Source organism: Coenobita brevimanus, chromosome 64 (assembly GCF_032717465.1).
Source record: "Coenobita brevimanus isolate Jiangsu-jjx chromosome 64, ASM3271746v2, whole genome shotgun sequence".
NCBI classification, from domain to species: Eukaryota; Metazoa; Arthropoda; class Malacostraca; order Decapoda; family Coenobitidae; genus Coenobita; species Coenobita brevimanus.
This window is the reverse complement of record NC_137017.1, coordinates 2604766-2619592: the sequence shown is the minus strand read 5'-3', so window position 1 is coordinate 2619592 and position 14827 is coordinate 2604766. Positions and strand designations below refer to the sequence as shown.

At 41.2% G+C, this 14827-nt stretch overlaps 1 protein-coding gene and 1 long non-coding RNA gene across 2 annotated transcripts in view; both read left to right on the top strand.

Annotated features, from left to right (window-relative positions):
- Positions 1-11008, top strand: part of LOC145404622 (uncharacterized) — a 51012-nt gene extending 40004 nt beyond the window's left edge. Inside the window, exon 2 of the long non-coding RNA XR_013898212.1 lies at positions 10535-11008. This is a non-coding gene — a long non-coding RNA (uncharacterized LOC145404622). The remainder of the gene's footprint in view (positions 1-10534) is intronic.
- A 286-nt stretch (positions 11009-11294) lies between these two features.
- LOC145404595 (kinase D-interacting substrate of 220 kDa B-like) overlaps positions 11295-14827 on the top strand; it is a 623448-nt gene continuing 619915 nt past the window's right edge. The window contains exon 1 of the mRNA XM_080276114.1: positions 11295-11504. The gene's annotated coding sequence lies outside the window, so the exon portion shown is untranslated. The remainder of the gene's footprint in view (positions 11505-14827) is intronic.

Genomic DNA, 14827 nt, shown 5'->3' with positions numbered 1-14827 from the left:
GTCATATATATTTTAGCTTACGTAGCTGTGATTTGTGAAGCGAACAGTCAAGTGTAAAGATGACCTAGTTCCAAAGTTTTGTTAGCCATACTCCTTTTACTCTAACCTGGGCTAAAATTTGCCATCTCTCCATCTTGAAGGCGGTGTAGTGACAATAAATTAACACTAGAATGTGGTGCTAGTCACGAAGGAGTGCGATAGAATAAGAATGTGGAGTGATTGTAATATCCTCCAAAGAGCTACCGGAAATAAACTGCAGAAGGACTAAGATCTGGGTCAGGTTATAATGAAATGAGTATAGTTAAGATAGATTTATCCCTATTGAATGCACAAGGGTCATTGAGGCAGATAACCACTAAGGGTGTAAGATTTTATGTGCGAATAATCTGCGACCTGCGCCCCTCTTGCTTCTGCCCCCGAAGAAGTTAATTGTCATGATACTGACAGGTGTACCGGAGGCTGTATAACAGAACCGGTGCAAGCCAACCAGGAGAGGTGAGCGTCCCGAAACTTTTTTTTTTTTTTCCGAGGAGAGGATTCCAGTCCGCCGCACCCACTTCTTGTGTAGCAGCCAAGGTCTAGACATGTTTTTATTTTTCTATATGGAGCAGGGAATTTCCATATCCTTACACACGCAATTTTTTTTTCTACAAATAAGGGGGAGGGGATTTTAACCCTTCAGCCCCCTTTGTAATAGTAGGCACTCTTCGTACCATTTCCCAAGCTACAGTATCTGGATAAATGATATACTGCATTGTGGTTTGCTGATAGTTTCTGATTATAGGCTAGGCGTATGTAGCGTGTGAAAAATGGTTTTCACGCTGTAGTTTTTCATGCCAATACTGGCAAATGGTGTATGGACTATAGACCCTCTTACGAGAAACTATAAGATAGTGTGGTCTACACGGTACTGATAGAATCGTGTTGTACATAAGGTTCCATATTTTTATCATTTGTATCTTCGGGGGGGGGGGGTAATGGAGTGCCAAAAGCATCTGGCAGGGTGCTGAGGGGTCGATCCGAGTTGGTGCAGGGAACAGTGCAAGGATTATTGTGTGTTAGCAACATGTCCACTACATTTACACTATATGTCACCAAAAATTCCTTGCTAATGACATCACTCCAACCTGAATGCGATATCCGTAGCAGACAACAACAGGGACGGTGGGATGCAGTGGTCCAGTGGTGACGCTGAAAGACTAGTGGGAAACAAGTGTCTGTTGGGGTGTGGAAGGTGGACTAGGCCTACCGGACCTCAAAGACGGGCATCGAACTTTGGCTGTGTCCAGTTACTGTTACACAATTCCGTAACAGATAGTATCGTAATATTAATCTTTTGTGGAGGCGGAGTTTCCTGCAGCTGAATATAATAGTTTTACCGGAGCCAAAATAAACTTAGTTGGCGTTACCCACAATAGGTACTTGGAAATTTGAGACCCTTTCGCCATATGGCTCAAGGTTTCTGGCGGTTTCTAGAACTATAGTACGGTACCCTTCCGAAATTGGTCTTTGTCCTCTAGTGGGTGAGGCGTTGAATTGTACATGGTGTTTTAATTGCAGTATTAGTTATACCGGCGTAATCATCTGTGTTGTTACTGGGTCTTCATGTGTACTGGTTTAGCCATGTTTGGTTTGTGTAGTCGTTGTGTAGCCTGTGCCCAAATTTGGTTAGTTATGGCCACGTGTTATATGATGCGCAGGTTGAGACACATTTAAGCTGAGGGTCAGGTGTGTAAAACCTGTCCTGGCGCCCCGCAACGCCGGTAGTGATGGTGGTAGGGAGGGGTGGTTATTGTGGGGGTGGGAGTGGGGTGTGGCTATGGTGGTGGTGGTGGGGGAGAGAGGGGAGGGGTGGTGGTGAGGAGGGGAAGGGTCTGGTGGCGATGCTGTAGTGGTGGGGGAGTGGCGTTATCGGCGGTGGTGGTGGTGAGGAGGCAATGGTTTAGTGGCGCTGCCCCTGCGTGGTGGTGGGGGAGAGGCGATGGTAAGGTGGTGAGAGGGTGGCGCTGTCAGGTGGTGGGGAGAAGTCTGGTGGCGATGGTGTGGTGCTGGTGGTGGGTGGCTCTGTCGGTGGTAGTGGTAAGGGAGAGGGGAGGGGTACATAGTGCTGGTGGTGGCAGGTCGTGTTTCCTGGTTTAGGACGCGTTTTTAATAGTTTCTGATTTTCCTGAACCTCCTCCACATTTCCACGTATTCTGTACTCGTCCTCAGTGTTTCCCTTATCACCTTTTTTTTTGCTGTTTTGTTTACTTGTATATTTTTTTATATTTTTCTTTTCTTTGTTTTTGGGCCTTGGATATTTTTGTTGGTACTTTTTAAACATATTTATCGAGGGTTTTGTTTCTCAGTTTTCGTGATTCATTTTCGTTTTAGTTTTGGTCATTTCCTGTGTAATTTTCAAGCGATTTTTTTTCTTTTTACTTCTCGGCCAGTTTTCGATGTAACTTTTAAATGTTTTTGCCATCTCTGTTTCGTATCAATTTGCTTTGCACCTTTTCTTCCCGCGTCGTCTTCTTTTAACAGCTGTTTGGTGAGCATTTTGTGCTTCACGTCTCCCCTCTTTAAACCTGCTCTGTACTCACGGATATTTTGTAGGCTTGTTTCTCAGTGCCCTTCTGACATATTTCCTCCCCCCCCCCTCTCTCTCTCTCTCTCTCTCTCTCTCTCTCTCTCTCATCCTTTCGCTCTGTCTGTCTCTGTCTCTCTTATTCATTTTTCTTTAATTTTTCTTTCAGTCTTTCTTTTTGGTTTCTCTTCATTCCTTCACTTCCTTTCTCTTTAATAATTCGCTCCATTTTACCTTTAGCTTTAGCTTTTATCCATCTATTATTTTATCTTTATAACTTTCCTTTTTTTTTTTTTTTTTTTCACACATCACAGCATTCGCCAGCCGTTCTCAGTGTTCTTATACCACATATTCTGTCGGCTATTTCATTTATTATTATTATTATTATTATTATTATTATTATTGTTATTACTCGCTGAGAGGCCACCTTCGGCGCCTCCGCTCGTTGTCGTCACTTTCTGTCTTCAGAAATGAGTCATAACTCGGAAACCGGTGGCCCGATTGGCCTGGAAATTGTTATAAGCCTCAAGTTAGAGCATTTTAACGGTATCTTGCTCTGACAAAAATTTTGCCCTACATGTGCCGTTTTTGCTGTGTTACGGCCACAACAAATATACAGAAATCGGATCATTAGAATATAGATTATTATTATTATTATTATTATTATTATTACCATTATCATTAGTCATCTTTCTGTTACATATCATATTTCTTCCGCTTCTACGAAGGTCACACACACTTTTGATATTCTTCATTGTTCTCTTTAATCCTCTTCTCGTTTTCGGTGCTGTCATCTGTTTCATTTCTTATTTTCTCCCACTTTCTGTTTCATGCCTGTTTACTCTCTGCCTGCTTCCCCCCCCCCTCCTCTCTCTCTCTCTCTCTCTCTCTCTCACACACACACACACACACACACACACACACACACACACACATTTAAACCTGTCTCAGACGCTTTCAAATGTCCTCGTTCACAGTCCTCCACCTCTCCTACTTATTGCTGTGTGTGTGTGTGTGTGTGTGTGTGTGTGTGTGTGTGTGTGTGTGTGTGTGTGTGTGTGTGTGTGTGTGTGTGTGTGTGTGTGTCAGTCCTGAGTCTGACTGGTTCAGTGCTGGTTGTTGACTTGCGTTACTCAGCACCCTGCCCTTCCTCCTCCTCCTCCTCCTCCTCCTCCTCTTCGTTGTCCAATCCCTCCATTACCTTTCCTCTCTCTCCTTCTTCACATCCTCCCTCTCTGGTTTCTTTTCAGTTCTTGTTTCTCCGACTCTTCTTTCTTTTCTTTACTTTTCCTCCACTCTCGCTTTCATCTTCTTCCATATCTGTTCTCCTTTGTTCTCCTCCTCCTCCTCTTAGTTTTTGTCGCCATGACTTTTCCAGACTCGATCTTTATGAAATAAAACACACACACACACACACACACACACACACACACACACACACACACACACACACACACACACACACACACACACACACACACACACACACACACACACACACAAGGCCATGCATGCTCATTAGATGCTTTTAAAATTTTAATATTAGACACGGGTAATGATGTTGCTGTACACTAGGCATTAACGACCTTCAATGATTGTGATTAAAAAAAAAAATCATCATCATCATCAACACATGGAAAAAAGGGATCCAGTATTAAGAAACAGAAAACACAATGTTAGGATGAAATATCGTCTTAGTATCCAGTGATGTTGTTACTATACACTGCGTTATCCTTGTTTGGCTAAGTGTAAATACATGGTTAAGAACATAGCATTATTCTGAACTAGCCTGCGGGAATTCGCATGACCATATATACCGTTACCTTAGGTCTCTGGAAACAGGCATGTGTATTGAGCATCCAGTTAAATGAAAATTAGTTTAAGGTTTAGACGTGTTATGTAGTATTCAGGAAAATATTTGCAAGTCTGCTACAGTAAGTCATTTTCTGTCTTGTAATGTTCTGCCGGTACGGTATGTTCCCATAAGGTTTTTCGTTTCTCTGTCTTTAGGTCAGGCTGTTTGAGTATATGCCCGTTATGTATGTTCATATTAGAAGCATTAGGAAAATACAGTACTACACATGTGGAACAGGGACAACATACAAGTAGGCCTACTGTCGTTGCCTAACTGGTTGCGAGTGTTATTTTTTTGGATGACGACTTTCTGGCTAGTGCCAGCGCCCAGCTGGCACTGTAAATTTGGTGTGTGTGTGTGTGTGTGTGTGTGTGTGTGTGTGTGTGTGTGTGTGTGTGTGTGTGTGTGTGTGTGTGTGTGTGTGTGTGTGTGTGTGTGTGTGTGTGTGTGTGTGTGTGTGTGTGTGTGTGTGTGTGTGTGTGTGTGTGCGTGTGTGTGTGTGTGTGTGTGTGTGTGTGTGTGTGTGTGTGTGCGCGCGTGCGTGCGTGTGTTTATGTGTGTGTGTGTGTGTGTGTATAAATTTGGATATGGTAACCATGGTTTTTCTTTTGTTCAGCCTTATGATAACCAGCCAGAACAAAGGTATCGTTTGCAGGTAGGCTATATCAAGACAGGAGCAGAACAAGAACAGTTTAATGGTATTACATGTTGCGTAATATAACGTAGTGTTTGTTGTTGTAATGCAACGTATAATGTCAGGTGATTGCTTCAGTATCAGGTACGGAATTGTCTACCATTGTTTTAGTCTGCCACTGAGCCACAGGATATACGCTACGGAGAAACGAAATCTAAGCCAGGTTAAGGTGAGAACAGTTTAATTAGTTAAAATACAGCCATATTGAACACTTGCCAATATATCAAATGCAAGGAAAAATGCGCGGTATATAAATTACAGTCGATATTTCAGAATTCTTAACGTTCCGACACAAAAATACCCTGAAGCAGTCTCTCAATATGTGAGCACTAAATAAGTCCTGAATATTTCCAGTACTGAATGCTTAACGGATAGTCACTGTGGTCATTCTTTGGTTTTAGGTATTGAGGATTATTTTTTGTTGCGATTTATTGAGAGAAAACTGTCTTGTTTTATTTCAGTGGGGAGTTATTTCTGTTTAATGTTGTCTGTTCATGGTGTGCAGGAGATAGAAACGGGTATGACTGTAGTGTAAATAGTAATGTTCTAAGCACTTAGATATAATTACAAACTTAGGTTGTACAGGCACTTCATACAGAAGGTCTTGTGTAGATTACAGTATTACCAAACAAATAACAGCCGGTGAAAGTGCTCAGGTAGGTTAGGCAGTGTGAGGTGGCCTTGATTATAGTCACTGGCGTCCAAGTCACACGGTTGCGTTATGAGAATAAACATGAGGGGTCAAGGAACATCTATGCCGACTGTAGCATAAAGACAGTGCATCATAACGATATACTGTATATATATATATATATATATATATATATATATATATATATATATATATATATATATATATATATTTACATACGGTATATTTTCCTTGTCTGACTCTTGGCATAGGCTTCACAGCACCTCCACATGTCACAACTTCGGCGCTAATACCAACAGTTCATATTGAATACATTCTAGAGCTGTTTCATGTAAGACAGGTGTTTTGGTATTAGCGGGGGTATTTTTACAAGTCTGGTAGATCAGTAATGTTTGCTTTCCATGAAATTCAAATCCTTAAAGTATTCCTTGCCCCAGCCGGGATTCAGACCAGGGTCCATTAAGACTGCAGGCACCTCTCTACTGATTTGGCCACTGCCTCCCGGTACGGGTTAAGGAATGGTTTACCTACTCTCTTTCGAGCAGTTGATAAGAATTTGCCAGCAATCAGAACTCCACGCTTCAACTACGAATTCCGTAGAGGGCTTATGTGAATAGCACCTGCGTCTCCTGATGGTGTCGAGCGAGTAAGAGAGACATTGGATCGTACTGCATTACAGAGAGAGAGAGAGAGAGAGAGAGAGAGAGAGAGAGATGATCCTCGTTGGGGTGACTGAGATGGGATGGACAGACAACACAGCTCATGTATCGGGAGAGGAAGTTGATTACATTTTTCTCTCGCATCAGTTGCCTTTTATACCGGTAGTTTTGTGTGTGTGTGTGTGTGTGTGTGTGTGTGTGTGTGTGTCCGACTCTGGGCAAAGGCTTCAAGGCCTATATCTTGGGGGCAGTAGCCTATCCCAAGGCCCATTATTCCTCCTACACCTCCACATGTCACCACTTCGGCGCTAACACCCACCGTCCATATTGAATACATGCTAGGGCTGTCTCATACAGGACTGGTGTATTGGTATTAGCGGGGGTATTTTTACGACATGTCGGCAGGTCATCTGGTAGATCAGGAAAGTCTGCTTTTTAATAAAATTCAAATCCTTAAACTGTCCTCTGCCCCAGCCAGGATTCGAACCTGGGTCCATCAGGACTGCAAGCCGCCTCTCTACCGATTCAGCCACCGCCTCCCCGAACTGATTTAATTCTGAATAATGCTAGACCAGTGGCACATACATGGATTTTTTTTAACCTTTGAAACTGGTGATGTAGCTATTCTGTACTTTACTATTATTATTATTATTATTATTATTATTATTATTATTATTATTATTATTATTATTATTATTGTCCATCGGTGATCAGTTTCTGGAAAGATGTGTACTACGCTACTTTCACGTTAACTTGGCCGACGTCTTCTCCTTTTATTTTTCTAAGCTTAATTCACGTAGCTCATTGGCAGAAATAAACATACTCCGGGGCTTCTACCTTGTCATAGCACTCCTTCGTGACTAGTATCACACTCTAAAGTTAATCTATCGCAACAACCGAATATTCAAGATGGAAAGTGGTCAGTTTTTGACCGTGTCATTGTGAAGGTGGTCTAGTGAAGATTGTTAATGAATGCAATATCTAACCTCTCCTGGTCGTGAAGTCTCATATAAGCTGAATAAAATCGTCCGGAGGCAGCAAAACTACATTGAAAAGAGGACGCAAACCCTCGAGGGAGTGTCGTTAATTATAAGTACCGTTTCCCATACTTGTTTGTATCAGTATATTACATTTTTTTCTTCCATTACTGTAATATTAAAATAAGCAAAACGCACAATAGTCACAAAATTTTGTATATTGGCCGTACATAATAGAAAACTAAAATGTAATAAGTCTTTGTTATATTACTCAACCCCTTCATCCCGAGGACGTCTAATTTGTTCATCTAAGGATTTTTTTTTTTTTGTACTGGAAAGGTTATGCTGGTATATATGCACCATTACTCGTCTTCAACACGAGAGGTCTTTTCTGAGATGGACGAGAGGTCTTTCCTGAGTTGAATGAAGTTTGGATTCTGGAAGTTGTGAGAATAAGCAAAAAAAAAAAAAAAATGCGGTGAAAGGGTTAAGGGGTGTGCCAGTTTGTATCTAAAGGGCGCCTTCAAGGGACAGCGAAGGCCAGTTTTATTACCCCTTCAGTCTGATGACGTAGTTTTTCTCGGGCTAGCCTACCACCAAACGATTACGTTCACTTTTAGAGAGACTTTGTGCTGAACGAGTTTTATGTATCGCCTCCAGTAACCACTTCCCTTTAAGACCTCCTTGGGGAGGGGTGGGGGCAGAATTCTTCCCCAGTATCCCTGTTTGTCGTAAGAGGCGACTGACAGGGACCTTTTTGTCTCCAGTCTTTCTCTCTTTACTGTCCTCTTCTGCTTCTCTGTCGTACCTCTCATCTTGATATTACCGTGTTTCTTCCGACCTTTATTTTCCCTTTACACCTACAGTGCCATAAAACCACATTATGGTTTGCTGCTAGGTCTTCATTATTCCATGCGTCCCTCTCTTTAAGAAATCCCTCTTAAAGTTTAAAAAATCGTATGGAAGTTAGCAGGAATAAACTGCGATTTTTCGAAAGTCGTCATTGTATTAAAGAGATTATATAACCCCTTCAGTTCGATGAAGTACTTTTTATTTTATGCATGCTACGGTGCCTCAAGACGATCCAGTTGAGGACTTCTCAAACTTAGTTGTAGCCTTAAATAACCCTTTCATTCTTGCCAGTTATTTGGAATTTTAATAGATTCGTCTGATGGTGGATTGAATAAAGAAAAATACGTCGTAGGGTTGAAGGGGCGAAGCAGATGTGGCAATGAAAGGGCGAAATTGAAGTAAATGATGAGAGAATGAAGCAAGTACTTGAACTGTGGTAACCAAGGCCACAAACGTACCCCTTTTATATTTTCCTCTTCTTCGCCATCAAGCTGCCCTCTCTCCATTTCACGTCCCGGTTACGGTAGCCATTTGTATGAATGGAATGGTTCTTGGCACTTTTTTTTATTATAAGGAGTGACTGAATTCCATATGCTACCGTACCATCAGTTGGTATATACTCGTGTATGTATCTCTCTCTCTCTCTCTCTCTCTCTCTCACTCTGTATTTTGGCAGCCAGCATGGATAACCCCTGGAATATGGATAAAACTATACTGCTGGGTAGAATGATGAGTAATTTATGGATAGGTAGACAGATAGATAGATTGATAGATAGATGAATTGAGTGATTGATTGAAATACGGACTGATAGATAGATAGATAACTATTTCCGATGCGGATATATTCGAGGTAAAGCCTTTAAAGGTCGGGTGGGAGCAGATGCTGGAATTTAATCAACCGGAGAGAGAGAGAGAGAGAGAGAGAGAGAGGGAGAGAGAGAGAGAGAGAAAGGTTAATTTCCAGAAGTATAATTGAAAATCCATAGACTTCATAAGCTTCTTCATACCAGTGACTTTTTCGTCTTTCTTTTTCGTATGTTTTTTTCTTTGATTATGTTTCCACCAGACGATTTTATTCAGTTTACGAGAGGCATCCTGAACATGAAGGGGTTACGTACAGCCTTCAATAGCCCGTCCAGTGTGAGAGGTCCTTGTAAGCTGAGGAAAATCGTCCGGTATGAAGATGAATGAAATGTTAATAATACGTCCTCGGATGGAAGGGGTTTAAACTACCGATGCCTGAATAATGGGAGGCTTAATTGGCGTGGAGTATCATTATCACGTCTTTTATGTTTTTATTATTATTATTATTATTATTATTATTATTATTATTATTATTACTACTACTGGTATTCGTCTTCTTCTTATTGTTTTATTATTATTATTATTATTATTATTATTCATTTAGTTGTTTATTTATTATGCTGCAGTACTTTCATTAACCTTTTCACCATCAGGGGGCCCATCTTATCTAAGTAAAATCACATGTAAGGTAATCGGAATGAAAAAGGCATTACGGTATTGAAAGCGTTATTAGTTCATTTGGATGACCTCTTTTTGTAATTTATTCTTGCCGCTTCCGGACGATTTATTCAGTTAAGGAAAATACCTATGATACTGAAGGGTTGATAAAGGCTATATTTAACCCCACCAGTTTGATAGGTCGCCAGCAGGGTAAAAAAAATCGTCTGGGGATGGGAAGAACAATGTAAAAAAAAAAAAAAAGGTTGAGTAGTTTTTCTCTCGTCCTTCCCCCACCCTTTCCCCTTGGTGAAATCCTGGATAAGCCCCCCCCTCTCTCTCTTTCTCTCTCTCACACACACACACACACACACACACACACACACACACACACACACACACACACACACACACACACACACACATTGTAAGTCAGTTCCACACACCAAACAGTTCCACACCCTCTCTCTGATCCTTCCTGTCTCCATCTTACCCTAGGCTGATCCGACATGAGCGTGGGACCCAATAGATTGTAGACTGATGGGTTTTTCTCAGCTGAATTAAATCGTCTGGTGGCAGCTGAAAACAAGGCCTATCTCGACGTGTGTGTGTGTGTGTGTGTGTGTGTGTGTGTGTGTGTGTGTGTGTAGATAGATAGGTAGATAGATATGCACGTACACATAGCAGTATTTAATTCCCACTTATACGTGAAGAGATTCGCTTCAGACAGTCAGCAAAACTTCAATATGCGCGATTTAATTTTTACATTTCCACCACCTGTTATTCCACTCATCTCCCTTTACCTTTTCTCATTGCAGGTAAGTTGTAAATATCAGGAGACTTGGCCACCAGCACCAACCAGCCAGCCAGCTCTTCAACGCTCCAGCTCTCCTCAGTCTCCAGCTCAAATTACAGTCGTCTCAAGATTACGTCACTAGTGCTGTGAATGAGTGGTGGAAAAAAAGAGCGCTCTACTAAATATCTAAGTGATAAGGTGTTTTGAAAAAGTGTGAGTTATATTAAAAAAAAGCTTGGGAAATTTTTAAGTATCGGATGATTAAAAAAAAATATGTGAAAGAAAGGAAATTGTTGAAAAATATATTTGGAAGTGATAGAGAAGAAATTGCTAAGGATGTGAAACTATGATGGATTGACACATTTAACTCCCTCCGAATTGTGGGTTGTTGAAACAAAAAAATGCTCTCCCAGAATAGTTACCGATAGAACAAACATAAAAACAACAAACTGAAAAAGGGTCACACTTCAAAGAGGCTGCGGGGAAAAAAAAACAAGTGTGGAGCAGGGTCACTAGCACACGTAAAAAAAGAGACACACAGATAAACTGAAAGAAGCAGACTGAAATGTAAAAAATCGTATGTACAAGATTCAGTGCATTAAATGAAAAAGATGTGACGAGTGAATCAGTCACAAGAAAAAAAACGTAGAAAAACAAAAGATACTGGAAAAGACCACAGTGTAAAAAACCTTGTGTATAACAAAAAGGTGACATGTGAAGTAAGATCATAAGAAAATAATATAATAACATAATTGAGATAAAAAAATAGCGTACGGTATAAAAGTGACGGATAGAACAAGGTCACAAGAAGACAGTGTATAAACAGAACGAACTGAAAAAAAAAGGTCACCGGTCGAAGAGGCTGTGTTTAATCGAAAAAGGTGACGGGTGACCTTAATGAAACAAGGTCACACATCGACGTCACCACCCACCCGTTATCGGCAGACAGGTGGTGTTGTCTTGAAGGTCACTCAGCAAGCTCATCTCCTAAGGTCAGTGAAGGTCTTTGTTGTCTGGGTTTGGGAAGAGGGAGAGAGGGTGGAAAGGTGACGGGAGGTGAGTGGGTGGGTGGATGGAAATAAAGTGAGATAACGTTATATGGAGAGAGAGTGAAAGGATGACAGGATGGGTGGATGGAAGATGAGAGAGAGGGAAGGAGGGTGGAGAGAGGATGGAAGAGGGAGAAGGGGGCGACGGGTGTGAAGGAAGGAAGAACGGTAAGGGTGTGTGTGTGTGTGTGTGTGTGTGTGTGTGTGTGTGTGTGTGTGTGTGTGTGTGTGTGTGAGAGAGAGAGAGAGAGAGAGAGAGAGAGAGAGAGAGAGAGAGAGAGAGAGAGAGAGATGAATGGAGAGAAGTTTGGAGGAAATGAGGTGGGTGGGAGATACGTAGGTTGTATGGATTCTGTGAGACAGAAGGACGGCGGAATGAAGATAGGGAAGTTGGTGGGTTGGGGAGAAAGGGGCGGCGAGTTGGACGAAGGAAAACAGGGAAGGAAAGTGGAAGGCAGGAGGGTGGGAGATTGGGAAGGAGGTGGGGGGAAGATAGGCAGCAGGCATGGAATTTAATCCAGCCAGATATACTCCTTTACTGGGTATGATAGTATTGTATTACTAAAGAAACCGAACTGATCATATTATTATTATTATTATTATTATTATTATTATTATTACATTTAGAAGCGACCTTTTGTATTTTATTGGCTACTGGTATTAGCCTACTGTGAAATGAGGGTAATATGGCCCCTCCTAAAAAAAAAAGGAAAAAAATAATGGAGTTTATAATGATCAGGGCATAGCTATGTGGAAGGAAGGAGCTGGAGAGAGAGAGAGAGAGAAAGAGAGAGAGAGAGAGAGAGAGAGAGAGAGAGAGAGAGGTTTGATTGGCTATGGACAGGAGGAGTATAGAAGAGAAAGTATGAAGGGAAAGAAGGAAAGGGATAATCAAAAGGTTTGGCAGGTTAGTGGAAAAAGGAATTGGGAATGATGTGTGGAAGGATGGAAAAGAGAGGAAGAAACCAGGAAATTGTTGGTAAAGGAAAGGGATGGAGGGAAACAGGGGAATAAACACAGGGGAATAAACTAAAGGTCGGGATGCTGCGGAAAGACGAAATAGGGAATGAAGGATATGGAAGGAAGGAAAGATGAAGAAGCAGCGTTAGGAGGCTTGCAACCTTCACTACCAAGATGTCTTTGCATGTATTCTTGCTATTTTTGGACCGTTTTATTCTGCTTAGGTGAGAATTTTTGTAGTGAAGGAGTAAGTGACGGATCCTGTTTGAAGAGTGTCTTGTAAGCTGAATAAAATCGTCTGTATTTAGCAAGAATAAAATGGAACTATAGAATGTCATCAAATTATTGTCCGACCGTGGGGGTAGACTTGATCAATCGTTCTCTAAGACCCAGCAGTCCTCTTGCATGTCACACTCCATCACATGTCACCATTTCGGCGCTGATATCTTATTGAATACATACCTGGTACCGTACCGTACTAGGGCTCTCTGATTTAGGAATGCTGTGATATTGCTGTCAGGGGTGTTTTAATGACATACTGGAAGGTCTTTTGGATAATCAGTTTAGTCTTTCTAACGAAATTCAAACCATCAAACTATTCCTTACCCCAGCTTAAGATTGAAGGTGTAGAAGGAAGGGGAGAGAGAGATAAGAAGAGGAAAAAGAAGAAGAAGCAGAGTTGTGTGAGGTTTTGGTAAAAGCGAAGGAAAGAGGAAGAGGAAGTGACAAGCAGGAGAGAGGGAAGGGAGCAGCACGAAAATAGTCGGGTCGATATTTGAATTACACCAGGATTTTTTTTTTTTCTTTTTCCTGCTCCACGTTTTTGGACCAGATGAAAATACGATAAAACTAGTACGTTATGAGAGAGAGAAATGAACGTAATTCCTGCATCAGAGCTATACAGTGGACAACAAATAGCCATGAAAATCTTACTGTGTGTCAGAAACTGCAGGTGTGAGCCATGCTATGTTCAGTCAAGGATTAAAGTTCCCCCTAGTATTTCACCGCTTTTACCGTACTTCTGTTTCCTCTGCCGGCTATTCTTCCTACGCTTAGAAAGGATTTGTATATTTCCCTGCCAATAATGAATCTCTAATAGGAAGCGTCGGGTGAGAAAATGACGAACATGTCCCAGGTGTGAAGTAGACGAAGTGGGAAAAAAAAAGGCGAACTTTTGTCACAGACCACATCCAGACAAGAATAATTCCCAGGAAAAAGTATATGAAGCCAGATGAGTAAATAATTAATAAATGAGTAAATACATACAAATAAATGAAAGACAAACGTGGACGGCATACGTTGCTAGTGGCGGCTGAAACCGGTGTTGTAATGGGAGGGGGTGGGGGATAGGAGTGACGGGCAAGAATGTAACCTACACTTGCTGGAAATTTGTGCCTGGAACTTTCCCGTCTTTACATTTTGCAACAGTGGACGGAGAGTTGGAAAATAGTCTCCTGTGATTTTCCATGAAAGTGTATGCCTTTTTTTTTTCTCTTTACAATACAGCATAAATAATGAACTTCATGTATCATACGAATTATTGTTGCCATCAAGTCAAAAATATGTACCTTAATAAGAAAAGAATGCTGCAGTATGCGCTTATTATGAAACCATTGATCTCCCTTTTTTTTTTCTTTTTCTTTTTTTAGCGAATGTGCAGTTGCGTTTTTATTTATTTATTTATTTATTTATTTATTTACTTTTTTACCATCTTGAAACTGTGTGAACTGTGAACCTAATGAGACCTTGCCAGACAAACCACATATAGCCATGAGGGTAGGACGTGTTGTAATAGTGCTTTATGAGTTGGGAGTCGCGCGTGTAAAAGGATTATTGATCGCAACAGATCATCGGAAAGTGCAGATGTAAGCCAGGTTTTGTCCCTCTGTACACAGATAAGTCGATTATAAATTCCAAGACAAACTGCCCTCTCCAGATTATTCAGCTCAGAATAGATTTTCAGAGTGAAGGGGCAATTTATAGTCGTGATTAAACCCTTCACAAATTACTCTTCTTAAATTGAATATAATCGTATGTTATTAGCCTGATTACGATGAATACTACGTTATCAGTGTGTAATAGTAGTAGTAGTAGTCGCAGTTGTGGTGGTGGTGGTGGTTGGTGGTATGGCCATCAACTGAGCTGATAGTTGGGAATCTGCCTGATTAAATGCGCTAAAAATAACACACACACACACACACACACACACACACACACACACACACACACACACACACACACACACACAATGAATCATTTCTTTCATAAACCTAACAATATTCACACCTAATAATAAATAATAAATC